The 13619-nt window shown below is 41.9% G+C and overlaps 1 long non-coding RNA gene across 1 annotated transcript; it reads right to left on the bottom strand.

Annotated features, from left to right (window-relative positions):
- Window positions 1-571: 571 nt before the first annotated feature.
- On the bottom strand, window positions 572-12417 carry LOC122468822. The gene is made up of 2 exons (XR_006293328.1): window positions 12096-12417; window positions 572-787 (listed from the first exon to the last, which is right to left on the bottom strand). It is a non-coding gene; the product is annotated as an uncharacterized LOC122468822 (long non-coding RNA).
- Window positions 12418-13619: the final 1202 nt, after the last annotated feature.

Below are 13619 nucleotides of genomic sequence, written 5' to 3'. Positions count from 1 at the left end.
ACCCTCACCTTTCTACCCTTGGTGCGGCACTTATTAAATCTATGGTGGATTAAACCATTCTGAGCACCAGACCTTTACTGCCTTCATCCTCCGACTGAAAAGATCAAAAGGTTCAGGCCCCAAACAAATGTCTTGTTGCCCTCTGGGGTAGCGTAGCTCTGACCCTCATATTCTGCCATGGCCACAGCCAGCTGGACCCGGTAACTCCAGACTCAGAAGATTTCAGCCTTGCCTCTCTCTGAGCCAGATGCCAACATGGCCTACTGAGCCACAGCTGGGCTGTGCTGAACGGGGAAAGAACATCAGGCTGGCTGCCTGCCGTCTTGCCGCTTCAGGGTAGCTTGAGATGAGTGGGCTGAACAAGCCAACCTGGCAACAGCTGTTCCTGCCTTTGGGGAGGAGGAGGCAGAAAGGGAGAGAAAAAGGGGGCCCTGGAGAGCCCAGAACCCGCCCTACCTGGGGATTCTATGGGTGCCTGTGCGTCGATAGACACCAGCCCTTTGCCATTACTTAGCATCAAGCCTCACGTTATAGTTAATAATAATGATTAAAAAAACCCCAATTACTGAAATCCATGCAGCTGGATTGCTACTCAGAAGGGGTGAAGGAGTCAGCTTGTATTTTAAATCAGGACCTATGGCAGACCAGCTTGACAAGGCTTCTAGGCACAGGGGATATAAGGCAGCATTGGCTTTATCAAGTCTGATTTGATTAGTTTCTCCAGTCGATTCTGTGCACTCTGGTCACGGGATAAATCACCCTTCTCTCTTGATGTTCTGCTCTTTTTCTGTTGATTTAAAAATAGTGACCTTATTTCCCTGTCAAATGGTTATTGGACTTCCCTAATGGTGTTCATGTGGAGAACCCATGGGGTCTCCTGCTATATCCTCAGACGCCAAATCCCTTCTCTGGCTAAAAGAAAATTGACCTAACTCTGTAGCCAAAGGGTTGTTTTACTTCACCCTTTTGTGCCCAAATGCAACCCCTGGGAGTCCTTTAATCATAGGAAAGGAAGTTTTAGAATGATGTTTTCTTGGCCTTCCTCGACTCACTTAGAAAATGTAGTTCACATGCCTAACCATTTAGAACTCTGCAGTTTTTCTTCCTTTTTAAAACATTTTTTAAAAAGGAAGGAATGGGGCGCCTGGGTGGCGCAGTCGGTTAAGCGTCCGACTTCAGCCAGGTCACGATCTCGCGGTCCGTGAGTTCGAGCCCTGTGTCGGGCTCTGGGCTGATGGCTCAGAGCCTGTAGCCTGTTTCCGATTCTGTGTCTCCCTCTCTCTCTGCCCCTCCCCCGTTCATGCTCTGTCTCTCTCTGTCCCAAAAATAAATAAACGTTGAAAAAAAAATTTTTTTTTTAAATAAAAAGGAAGGAATATTTTATTTTTTATTTTTTTAAGTTTATTTATTTATTTTTATGTATGTATGTATGTATGTATGTATGTATTTATTTTGAGAGAGAGAGAAAAGGGGAGAGGCAGAGATAGAGGAAGGGAGAGAGAATTCCAAGCAGGCTCTGAACTGTCAATGCAGAGCCCAACGCGGGGCTTAAACTCACGAACTGAGATCATGACCTGAGCTGAAACCAAGAGGCAGATGACAACTATACAGTTCTTCTGGGCTATGAAGGACCTTAGGGACAATCAAGTTGGACCATTTCATTCCACAAGAAAGAGCTGAGGGCCAAGATAGGGGAAGCCCTCACCTTGCCAGGTCATCCAGCAGGTTGGAGATGTGATTTGGGAGGATATTCATGGTTTCAAGGGAAAGTTACTGGTCAAAACTTAAATATGAATAATAGAAGAAGATTGCTGATCCTTTAAATACTTCACCTTTAGAGAAAAAAGAAAAAGACTTGCCTTAAAAATTCTTTAACTAAATATTTCATTTAAAAATATGATCAGAGGCACCTGGGTAGCTCAGTTGGTTAAGCATCCCGCTCTTGGTTTTGGCTCAGGTCATGATCTTGGCGTTCATGGGTTCAAGCCTCAAGCTGGGCTCTGCGCTGATGTGTGGAGTCTGTTTGGGATTCTCTCTCTCTCTCTCTCTCTCTCTCTTTCTGCCCCTCCCCCCGTTTGCATGTACATGCCCACACGCTCTCTCTCTCAAAATAAATAAACTTAAAATATATATAATCCAATTTACCAAAGTTACATTTAAAAAGAAATTTTCAAGAGCAACTCTTTCTAACTGAGACAATCTTCTCACTTTCTTCCCACTCCCATTCCAACTCCATTTCCCTGGCTCACGACCAGCCCAGGAGCAGGATCCTCCCTGCTCCTCTGTCAGGCTTGCCCTTCGTGGTACTATTCCATTAAATAGATCCTCTCCATCCATTGATTTCAGCATTGGTTCCACCTTCTGAGTCTCCATTGTTACCAACCCATACTGATTTCTTCCTTTTCTGATCACGATGCTCCCACACTGCACATCTATATCCTGATTCTTCTTGATCCCTGATGTATGTCATTGTTCCTAAACTAGACTGGAAACTTACTACACAGTGACCATGACCTATTTTTAATGGTGGCTCCATAATTACTAACATGATGCTGGGTGTATAGGAGACACCAGTGGTGTGCTGGTAAAGTGGTTTTCTAAAGAAAAAAGAAAGTCTTGATTTCCATCATTTGCTTATTTTTTGGTGGTATAAGTGTTCCCAACATAGCTACTAACATGAAGTCACTAAATGTGAAATTGAGAAGAGATGTCCAGAACTGGCTCTCTTAAGCCTATACAAGCCCATTCCAGCACACCACTGGTAGAGGATAAACAGATGTCTGGCCCTGTCACATGCGTTGTGTGAAGGGTATATCAGTAGTCCTAGGGTTGAAGGAGATACGGCTTGTGAATGTTTAGAGTACATTCAATACAAGTGGTCATCATATTCCTCATTCATTCATTCATTTAAAAATTGTTGAACATTTACTATTGTGTTAGGTACTATTCCAGGCACTAGAACTTGCAGCTAAATATTAAGCAAACAAACAAAAGAACATAGAGATCATCATTACTTAATTATAAATTGTAGTATCTGTTATGAAGAAAATACAGGGTGTTAAGAGAGTATAAGAGGTGGGAATGAGTGATTTGGGAGTGGTTTCTCTAAAGAATTAATATTTCAACTGCTACCTGAAGGATAGATGAGCAGGTGAAGGACAGGGGCAATCGCAGAAGAGGGGACAGTGTGTGCAGAGGGCCTGAGGCAGGAAAGATCTTGACCGTATAAGGAAGTAAGAGAAGGGCTGTGTAACAGAGAGTTACATGGGAGAATGGAAGGAAGGATGATTTGACAGACGGGCAGGACTCAGATGACACAGGGCCTTGTAGACCATGTTCAAAAGCTTGGGTTCTAGTTTAAGTTCAAAGGGAAATGATTTCTTATTTTCAAGCCAGGAAGTGACATAGTTTGATTTCTGTTTTAAAAATATTACTATGATTGCTGTATGAGAAATGGATTGGTGGGTAGGGTGGAGGTAAGGGCAAAATTAGAAATGTGGAGATCAATAAGGAAACTATGGCAAGAAAAGAGGTGAAGTGTGATGGTGGCTTGGCCTAGGGTAGTAGCACTGGAGACTGAGTAAAGTGAACACACTTGACATAGGTATTGGAGGTGGAGTCAACAGGACTTGATCAGGGAGCAATCGAATGAATGGAGTTGCCATTTACCTGAGTGGGGCATATTAAGAGAGTGTCTTTTTCTTGATGCGAGAGAGATATCCCAACATTCAAAGGTCAATTCAAGATGGATAAGCCAGTAAAGAATAGAGGAGGGATGTCCTCTAAAAGAAAAAAAAAAAAAAAAAAAAAAGGAGGAAAAGCCAAGAGAGTAGATGTGTTATCAGGGACGCCAAACTCACAGTCTTTCAAAGACAAGGGAGACAGAACTGTGTCTCAAGCTGCTAAAATGTTGAGGAAGGTGAGAAATGAAAGTCTCTGTTAGCTTTAGCAATAAAGAAGCCACTGATGACCTTCATAACCAGTATTGTTGGTGGAGGGGTAGAGGTGCTGAAGGCAGGCTAGCAAAAGGGAATAAATGCAGATGGCAACTCCTCAGAGAAACTTCTCTGTGAAGGGGAGCTGAGGGGGAGCGCAGACCCTGGAGGAGGACATGGCGTAAATGGAGGCACATTTTTTTTTTTTTTTTTGAGATGGGTATACCGTGACATATCTGAAAGCTCGGGAAGGATGAGAAGGATCTGCAAGACAGGGAAGGATGAAAGATGGCAGAAGAGAGTCAAAGGTGCGAGTGCTGGAAGGTGTCAGGTGGGGCGGGAACCCATCACACACGCAAGGATGAACAGTTGATAGCCCTCCCCCACCAGTATGACTTAGAGACAGTTTTCCAAAGGAGTGGCTAAACCACTTATGTTATCTAAAGAGAGATGAGAACCTGTTAATCCGTATTATTTTCTTCTCAAATTCCAAGATTTAGAGTGCAATTAGAATAAAGCTGTTTGGCAGCCTGATGGATCTGTTTTGTTCAGCATTATTTACTTGTCTCTCACCTGTTTTCCTGTTTCAGTAGAATCCAGCAATATAATCTAGGGTTTGTATGCTGGGCTTGTCATGAAGTAATGGAGATTCTCTTAATTCCTCATGTTGACGTGGATCACATTCTTTGGGATGGGAGACTGAGGGCATTGCTAGGGGGCTGGTAGGTTTAGTAGAGAAAAAGTAAAGGAATTCCCTTCTGAGACCTTCCACTTTCTCTAAAAATTATAAGGCAAGGTCATTAACTTAGATGGAGGGGACTAGACAAAATAATTGATGATTCCAAGAGAAAGGATGGGATCTGACACAGACACTGTAGAGAGTGGGAGGTGGAGTTCATTTTTTTCAGAGTAACGAAAAGCAGTAGAGTTCTTTGCAGTAAATCTTCACATTTTCTCAGACCCATTCCTCTCCATGCAGGGATTAAATTTCTGTTGTTGGGCCAGTTGTCCGAGAGGCACTTTTTCCTCCAGTTGGATGGGATCTCTGGAAAAGTATGTACATCTTCTCCAAATCAGGTATGTTGGTCTCAGTGATGTGTATTCATGGGCTTTCCAAGAGGCACTCACCATTCGCTCTTCTGTCCTCCTCACACATCCCCTCTATGCTCCTCTGGACCCCTCCTCCATGGTTTTATCTCATCTCTTCGGTGTCAGACTCTAGCTTGCAACTGCTTCTCAAAGCATCATCTGAGGGATTGGTGCTCACCTGGGAAGCATTTATTCCCCCTTGTGAAAGGAAAAGGAACTCACACCAGAACATGAACGAACTGTTGCTAAGTGTGCTGTTCAGCTAACATTGGTTTCAGTGCAAGATCTTCTCAATGAAGGGGGTGCTTGGGTGGCTCAGTCAATTAAGCGTCCTACTGTGGGTTAGGTTATGATCTCGCAGTTTGTGAGTTCGAGCCCCGGCATCAGGCTATCTGCTATCAGCACAGAGGCCATTTCAGATCCTGATCCTCTGTCTCCCACCCTTTCTGCCCAGTTCCCTCTCACGGTCTCTGTTTCTCTCAAAAATAAATAAACATTAAAAAAAAAAGTATCGGGGCACCTGGGTGGCTCAGTTGGTTAAGCATCCGACTTCGGCTCAGGTCATGATCTCACGGTCTGTGAGCCCGAGCCCCGCGTGGGGCTCTGTGCTGACAGCTCGGAACCTGGAGCCTGTTTCAGATTCTGTGTCTCCCTCTTTCTCTCTCCTCCGCAGCTCATGCTCTGTCTCTCTCTTCTCAAAAACAAATAAACATTAAAAAAGCATTTTTAAGAAAAAGTGCAACACTTAAAAAAATTTTTTTCTCAATGAAGGAAGCATCTCATTGATTTCCATTGTGATGCAATGGAAATCCTTTTCTGTCGGAGACCACCACAGACAGTTCCCTGAGCAGTTCTGTGCAGTGGTTTCTAAACTACAGATCACGGTCCATCAGTTGGTTGAGGGCAATCAGCTCTTTAAGAGACAGAGAGAGAGAGAGAGAGAGAGAGAGAGAGAGAGAGAGATCAGAGTAGAAAATATCAGTGTGCATTATACGTAATAATTGTACATGTAATGATGAATGTTCCATGAAATTTTTGTTTCATTCACATATATATGGAAGTGTGTTTGTGGGTCACTACGAAAAATGTATTTCTCACTGTAGGTCAAGGTCCAAAACATTTGAGAAACACTAGTTTCCAGTACTTCCTATTACAACAAAACCTTCTTGAGCCTACTTCTCCCCTCCCTTGCTCAGGCTGTTTCTTCTCTGTAGCCACCTAAGGAGCTTCCTTTCCAAGCACAAATGTTCTATGCTAAATCCCAACATAAAGAACAACAGTGACATTTCCTAGTTCTCTTGTCTGTCACTAGAGAAGAAACAGAGTTTCTCATTTTCCCAGAGTTAAGAAATTATTTTGATTTGTGTTTCTGCAGCAAAAATGTGCTAAAAAAAAAATGTTGCATAAGATTGGTCAGGACAGACATTCAAAGTCTCGTATTATAGTCTGAGAAGAGTTTAGGAATACAAAGCTAAAGATATCTTTTTCTGATTTGGGAATAGCAAAGCTTACCTTGTCGTTCAGTGTCCAAACAAGGGAGGATCAAAGTTTGGAGGCAGGTAGGGCAGCAGATAAACAAAAGTTGCTGCTACTCAAAATTTCAGATTAACAACACCACTTTTTTTTTTTTTAGTATAACTATGTCTGATTCAATATTTGGAGTAACAAAACATATTAATTTTTTATCTAAAATTTAAATTTAACAGGGCATCTTGAATTTTTATCTTCTGAGTCTGGAAATCCTAATGAGGTGGGAAGTTTATACATTTTGGGGGAGGGGTCCTCTTTAAGTAAGAGAATACCAAAGTACTTTGAAAAAATGAAGGATCTCTCCCAACAGCTTGGAAAAGACTATGAAAGCGAGGGGCTCTGATACTATGCTTCATGAACTTAATGGGAAATTCTCTCTGTGTCATGTCCCGATGTAAGGAGGAAACCTTTTTGTCAGCCCTAAGGAACGGCAAATAGAGAGCAACTTCTACCCCATTTGAGGATGGAGAATTTTTTTTTTAATTTTTTTTTCTTTTTGTTCAACATTTATTTTATTTTTGGGACAGAGAGAGACAGAGCATGAACGGGGGAGGGGCAGAGAGAGAGGGAGACACAGAATCGGAAACAGGCTCCAGGCTCTGAGCCATCAGCCCAGAGCCCGACGCGGGGCTCGAACTCACGGACCGCGAGATCGTGACCTGGCTGAAGTCGGACGCTTAACCGACTGCGCCAACCAGGCACCCCGGGGATGGAGAATTTTAATGGCTGTCAGAGCATCTGATATTGGAGGAGAAACAGGTGCTCCCTGTTCCTATCAGATGATGAAGGGAGGGAGGGAAACGGGAGGGAAGAAGGAAGGAAGATCCAGAAACTCATAAATACAGAATCCCAACAACAAAACCCTATTCGTTTCCATGCACGTGGCTCGAAACAGTGGCTTTTCAAAAATATGATTTGCTTACTTCTGGGGTCAGGAAGAGTTTGCCATCTGTACACAGCATCGAAAGCTTTGAGAAGATAATCTTTCAGGCTCAACTTCCCTATAACCTTTCCCTAAATACTTTGCCTGAGAACGTCTCTGCTGTCACAGTCTCCTGTTACCTGCATCTTCATGACAGACACTCTCCCATGTGAACAGAAAGGCACACTAATCACCTTTAATGCTACCAAGCCCTTTGCTCTAGGAGTAAAAACAAATGGTCAACTCAAGCACACATCCCTCCGAGGGAGGGTCCCCTGGCAGGAAGCCAAGAAGGGTTGGATGAGAAATATTGAAGAGTGCAGTGGTTTTATGTCATCCAGGTGACACTCTGTTCTCTCTCATTCTCTCTCTCACACTTAGGAGAAGGTTGTCAAGGGGAAATGCATATTAAATAGGGTAGCTGAAGTTTTTAAATTAATTTTTTTTTCTGACACAAAGTATTCCTGAGTTCCTTATTAGTTTGATAAGGAGGACAACCTTTGTCAATTAGTTTATGTGGTAGATACTGTCAATAGATTGTACTAAATCTGTAACTTCAAGGTTTTGTTGAAAAGATCTTGAATGCGCATAGACAACATACTGTATGTCAGAAACTACATCCTTTGCAACTACAAAAATGCATGGTAAAATTTGTTAATTTAAACTGTCAGAGGGGTGCCTGGGTGGCTCATTCGGTTAAGCGTCCAACTTCAGCTTAGGTCATGATCTCGCGGTTTTTGCAGTTTGTGGGATCGAGCCCTGCATTGGGGTCTGTGCGTCGGGGTCTGTGCTGACAGCTCAGAGCCTGGAGCCCGCTTTGGATTCTGTGTCTCCCCTCTCTCTGACCCTCCCATGTTCATGCTCTGTCTCTCTTTGTCTCTCAATAATAAATAAACGTTAAAAAAAATTTTTTTTTAAAACTGTCAGAGGTATATAGTTTTTCATAATTCTTCAAGCAGGTATAGGAGGAAAACATTTCGAAGAAATTGCCATGGACTTTGTTGTATTTTAGTGATGCTTCCTTTATTCCAAGGCTGCTCTCATTGCTCATGTCAGTGATCTGATAAAGGGAGCTGGAGAGAATCTTCTTAGGGGAGGCTGAAGTTAGTTGTGTATCTGAGGACTGGGTTGAGCTTATAAACTTGGACAAGCCCATCCTGACCTGTAATGGCATAGCACATCTCTATTGTTGTGATATAAAGCATCTCCGTTTGCTTTTGATTCTGATATTTAGAAGCATTCCACGGAAGTAAAAGGACACCAGTGATACCTTTCTCTCTCTAAGCATGATGCCAGTTGGCTGTGGATGCCAGGAATTGCCGTGGTTCTGTGCTATCTTGGGTCCCTTTTTATGTCTTCAGATTGCACAATGTGAGATTTAGAATGAAGACGTTCCATAATAGTAAAGGATCCCTTTGCTGAAAGGCTTCTTGCTCCTTGCCTGGTTGGCTTTACACCTAATGCAGCCCCTTTCTGGCTAGGATTCCACCAGGAAAATAATAGCCACTTCAGATAGGGCACGCTTCGTTTCTGGCACTGCTGGACCCCTGCAGCATGCCAACTACACAATGAAACATGAAAAAATTCTACGTGGTTATATTTGAAGAGACTGAAGTCAGCCTGCTTTCTGAGAGCCAAATACCAAGAGGTTTATAAAACCAATGAAACAGAGGACCTTGTGCCCCAATGTGCCTGGATTGTCACTAGGTTGTCAGGGAGTTTCTGTGAGTACTTATTGCGCTGGCTCCACTTGACCTTAGTAGACTTGTGAGGACACCAAAAGTCAATTAAAAAAAAAAAATCAATACTATTAATGGACCATTAGCAAATGGTCAGGCTTAAAGTAAAAATGTCCAGTGTGGCTTACTGCCTATTATCCAAATGCAACTTTTGAAATTTGTAATCATTCAATATGTTTCTCCAATAGGATTGTGTCCTAATGAGTTATTGGGGGAGGAAAGAAATCCTGGTGTACTGAAAAAAATGGAAGCTTTGGTGTCAGACAGACTCTGATTAAAACCTTGGTTATTGGGACGCCTGGGTGGCTCAGTTGATTAAGCGTCCGACTTCGGCTCAGGTCATGATCTTGCAGTTGGTGAGTTAGAGCCCTGCATCGGGCTCTGTGCTAACAGTGTGGACCTGGAGCCTACTTCAGATTCTGTGTGTGTGTCTCTCTCTCTGCCCCTCCCCCACTTGCACTCTGTCTCTCTCAAAAATAAATAAACACAAAAAAACTTTTTAAAAACCTGGTTATTAAATCTCTTTGGGTTGCAGTGTACTTATTTGTAAAAAAGAAAAAAAAAGATTATCTCTATCTATGGTCATTATGGGGATTAGAGAAGATGTAAGTAAATCTTTGGCATAGTCCCTGATGCATATTGAGGATTGATAAATTACTGCCACTGCCCTTATGCTAATAATAATAATAATAATAATAATAATAACAACCATAGATGAGGTGTCAAATTTGCTTAACCATATTGAGAATCTAAAAGAGAAGCACAGTTGAGATAAGCAATGAAGAGATATAATATTATGGAGAAAACCATAATGACTAGGTTTCCTTCATTTTCCGTTTCAACATGTATCACATTTACTGAGAAGAGAAACTATCATTTGGGAATGAAGCCCAGAGAGTAACTTCCACAAGGAGGGCACATGTCCAAATCACATCTGGCCTGGGAAGAGATTCAAATTTTAACATGCACTTCCAGGGGCCAAAAACTTTTCTTTCTTCCTACCGCTGGGTAACATGATAGAAATATAGAACAGCTGGTGATTGCCGATCTGCTCATCAGGAAAAAGCAAGTCAAAAAGGAGGCAGAAACATTCTATGAATGGAGTTCCTCATTTCCCTTGGTATAAACTCGGAGCTGAGCACCTTCCCGACTGAACACCCTCCTATCACTGTAAATCTCTTCATCAGTGTGGCTTATTATTACCAGGAATTGGGACTGATTCACACTACAGACCCAATAAGGAAATAACTGGTTTGCTGAAATTTCCAGCAAACTAAAGCAAAGGAAAGTGCCTACTCAAACTTCTATCTCCATAAAAATAAACTTAGTGAATGATTCTGAACCTTTCAACTTACTGAGGAGATCTAAAATCGGATCAATATATTTTCTAAATGGCACCCCCCCAAAAAAATTAACTATAGTTAGTTGGTCATTGAGGATGTTGTAGTAAATATATTGGTGGTCCCTGTGTTGTGCTGATAAATGTTTACCAATGGGCTCTCCAGGGGCAGGTGTGTGTGTGTATATGTATGTATATATATATATATATGTATAATTATACATACTGTATATAGTATATGTGCTACATGTATCAGTACTTTACATGATAGATTTTACTAATATAAAGGGTGTGTAACACCAAACTTATAAGTAATAATAAAATATACAATATTTTTAATAATTTATATATATATATATTTTTTTTTTGAGAGAGAGAGACAGAGACAGAGACAGAACACGAGTAGGGGAGGGGCAGAGAGAGAGGGCGACACAGAAACCAAAGCAGGCTCCAGGCTCTGAGCCGTCAGCACAGAGCCAGATGCGGGGCTTGAACTCACAAACCGCAAGATCAGGACCTGAGCCCAAATCAGTTGCTCAACCAATTGAGCCGCCCAGGCGCCCCTGCAGTATTTTTTATTGTGAATTTCATAAAACCAATTGATTCTCACAGAATGCTTTTGTTGATTTTTTTTCTGAACTCCTGTACCCATGATTATTCTATGGTTGCTGGTAAAAAATGAATGTAACTCTGACCTGAACGTTGGTTGCTATGCTCATTTATGTTAATTTATAATATGGAAGTGAAACAAGGAAGATTTTTGTCAAAACTTCACTCATTTATCAATGATGCAAATGACTTTGCTGCTTCAAATAATGGCTTTTGAAACCTGGAAGACCATTTCTTCAGTATTTTGTGCTATTCACAATATAATGGCTACAGGTAAAACACATTTTTAGTTCTAATATGCATTGATAACATTTTCTCCATCACTTTCTTAAATGATAATCAGCCAAGCCATAAATCAAGCCCTGATTTGTATCATTTCACTGTTTCCATGGTGTAAATACTCATACCATGGCTCTTTTCAAGTGGTCAGTATGATATCACTGAATACAGGGTTGAGAGTGCACAGTAGCTCTCCATTACGTAGTATTTCTACCATACAGATACAACTGTAAATAACACCAAAAGCATAGATAATAGTGTGATGTAATAAAAATAATTAGGAAGTAGTGACTTTACCTTTCCTTTAATACACTTTATTTTTTCATGTTTATTTATTTATTTTTGAGAGAGAGAGAGGGAGAGAGAGAGAGAGAGAGAGAGAGAACAAGCAGGAGAGGGGCAGAGAGAGAGGGAGAGAGAGAGAATCCCAAGCAGACTCCAGGCTTAGCATGGAGCCGAACAGGGGCTCGATCTCATGAACTGTGAGATCATGACCCGAGCCGAAATCAAGAGTCAGACACTTACCTGAGTGAGCCACCCAGGTGCCCCTAATATACTTTAATTGAAAGCTTATTATAATTTAATTTTTGATAATGATTGTGTTGGACCCTAGCGCTCAAAATTCCTAACTTTAACAGTTGGCTCTTACAAACCTGCACAAGGCAGCCCCAGTCCACCACTGATCGTCTATCCGATGCTCATCCTCCTTTCTTCCTTCTTTTATGTTCAAATATCTCACCTCCTTCATCATCACCATACATGACCTTGAGGAAACTGATATTGTCCTCAGTTCTGGGGCAATTTGCAGCCCATCATGGCAATCCCATCTCCTCGCATAGTTGAAGAAATGCCATGTAACTCAATTCTGTCTAATTCCGGTGTGAGGTGGTCTTCTGAAGAAGACTTATTCTGAAGAATAAGTTTCCACATTCCCGTAGGCACTTATTCTCTCCAGATATTGTCATAACTTAAGGGGCTCAGGAATGGTCACAGCCATTCTCCTACTGGCCTGAAGATGAAATCAACTCATAAAAGAAGGCGGAGCATCACAGAGAGAGGTGGAGCTGAGACCCCAAAATGCCAAGCTTAGAGCCCGCCCTATGGCTGGTCCTCTAACTACATGAGATAAGAAATGTCCTTCTTGTTGAAGCTAGTTTGAGCTGGAGTTTTTATTTGCAGCTGGAAGGAGTTTGGGAAGCATCTAATATAAAAAGTATATGATAAATTAGCCTCTTCAGAAGCTCAACTCCTGAATAGGGGATGAGAGTAACTCACAGGAAACAAGGAAACAATCCAATACAGATTAGAAATATCTGTTTTTTACACTGTGTGGCACAGACTCTTAATTTAACAGTATTTTAGAGAAAAGTTTGGCCAGCAAAATTAGAGTCACCATCGATCCCTTCATGGGGGAGTTGGGGTTTGGCTCAGGTCATAAAGAATGAGTGAGGTTTGAGAAAAGGGAAATAATATTTCAGATGACCTGGGAAAGATAAATGGAGAGACTCCTAAGAATGCCACCCAGAGTCCAGTTGTGTGGGCTACAAGCATTCTTAGGGTCAAAGAATATATCTCCTCACTTTTTTTTAAACCAATTTGACAATAAATTATATTAAAAAAAAGAAGCTGTGCATTTCCCTCTAAAGGAAGAACATTCAGCATGGGGTAGACAATGAGTTGCAAGCAATACACAATAATAACTCTTGGAATGCTGGGGACTCAGTTGAGGAGGAAATTAAGTCTGCCTGGGGGTAGTAGAGGTGCTCAAAGAGGTCTTCCCATAGGCGGTGCCACTGAAATTTTGTGTAGAAGGATGGGGAGACAGAGGAGAGGGGTCTCTATGGGGTCAGAATATAGGATAGAATATGGGAGGCTGTCTGTGGCACATTCAGGAAAGAGCTTGCATAAGGACAAGAAAACCACGCCTCACTGAACACTGTCCTTGGACACAGTTCCTTCACTCACTTCAAGAAGCTTCCCTGAAATGGACAACGCGAAATTCTTTTTTTCTCTATTCTCTGGATCACAGAGAGCAAACAGCAGTAGCCTTTCAAAATGTGTCCACCTGAAGGACAGGGTTGCCACTCATCTCCTTTGATGTCTCAGTGCCTTATAGATGCCCTGAAAGTGTCTGGGAACCACAGACATCCCCAGACCAACTTGGAGAACCATGCCAT

Source organism: Prionailurus bengalensis, chromosome B3 (genome assembly GCF_016509475.1).
Source record: "Prionailurus bengalensis isolate Pbe53 chromosome B3, Fcat_Pben_1.1_paternal_pri, whole genome shotgun sequence".
Classification (NCBI taxonomy): Eukaryota; Metazoa; Chordata; class Mammalia; order Carnivora; family Felidae; genus Prionailurus; species Prionailurus bengalensis.
This window is presented reverse-complemented; position numbering and strand designations above follow the sequence as displayed.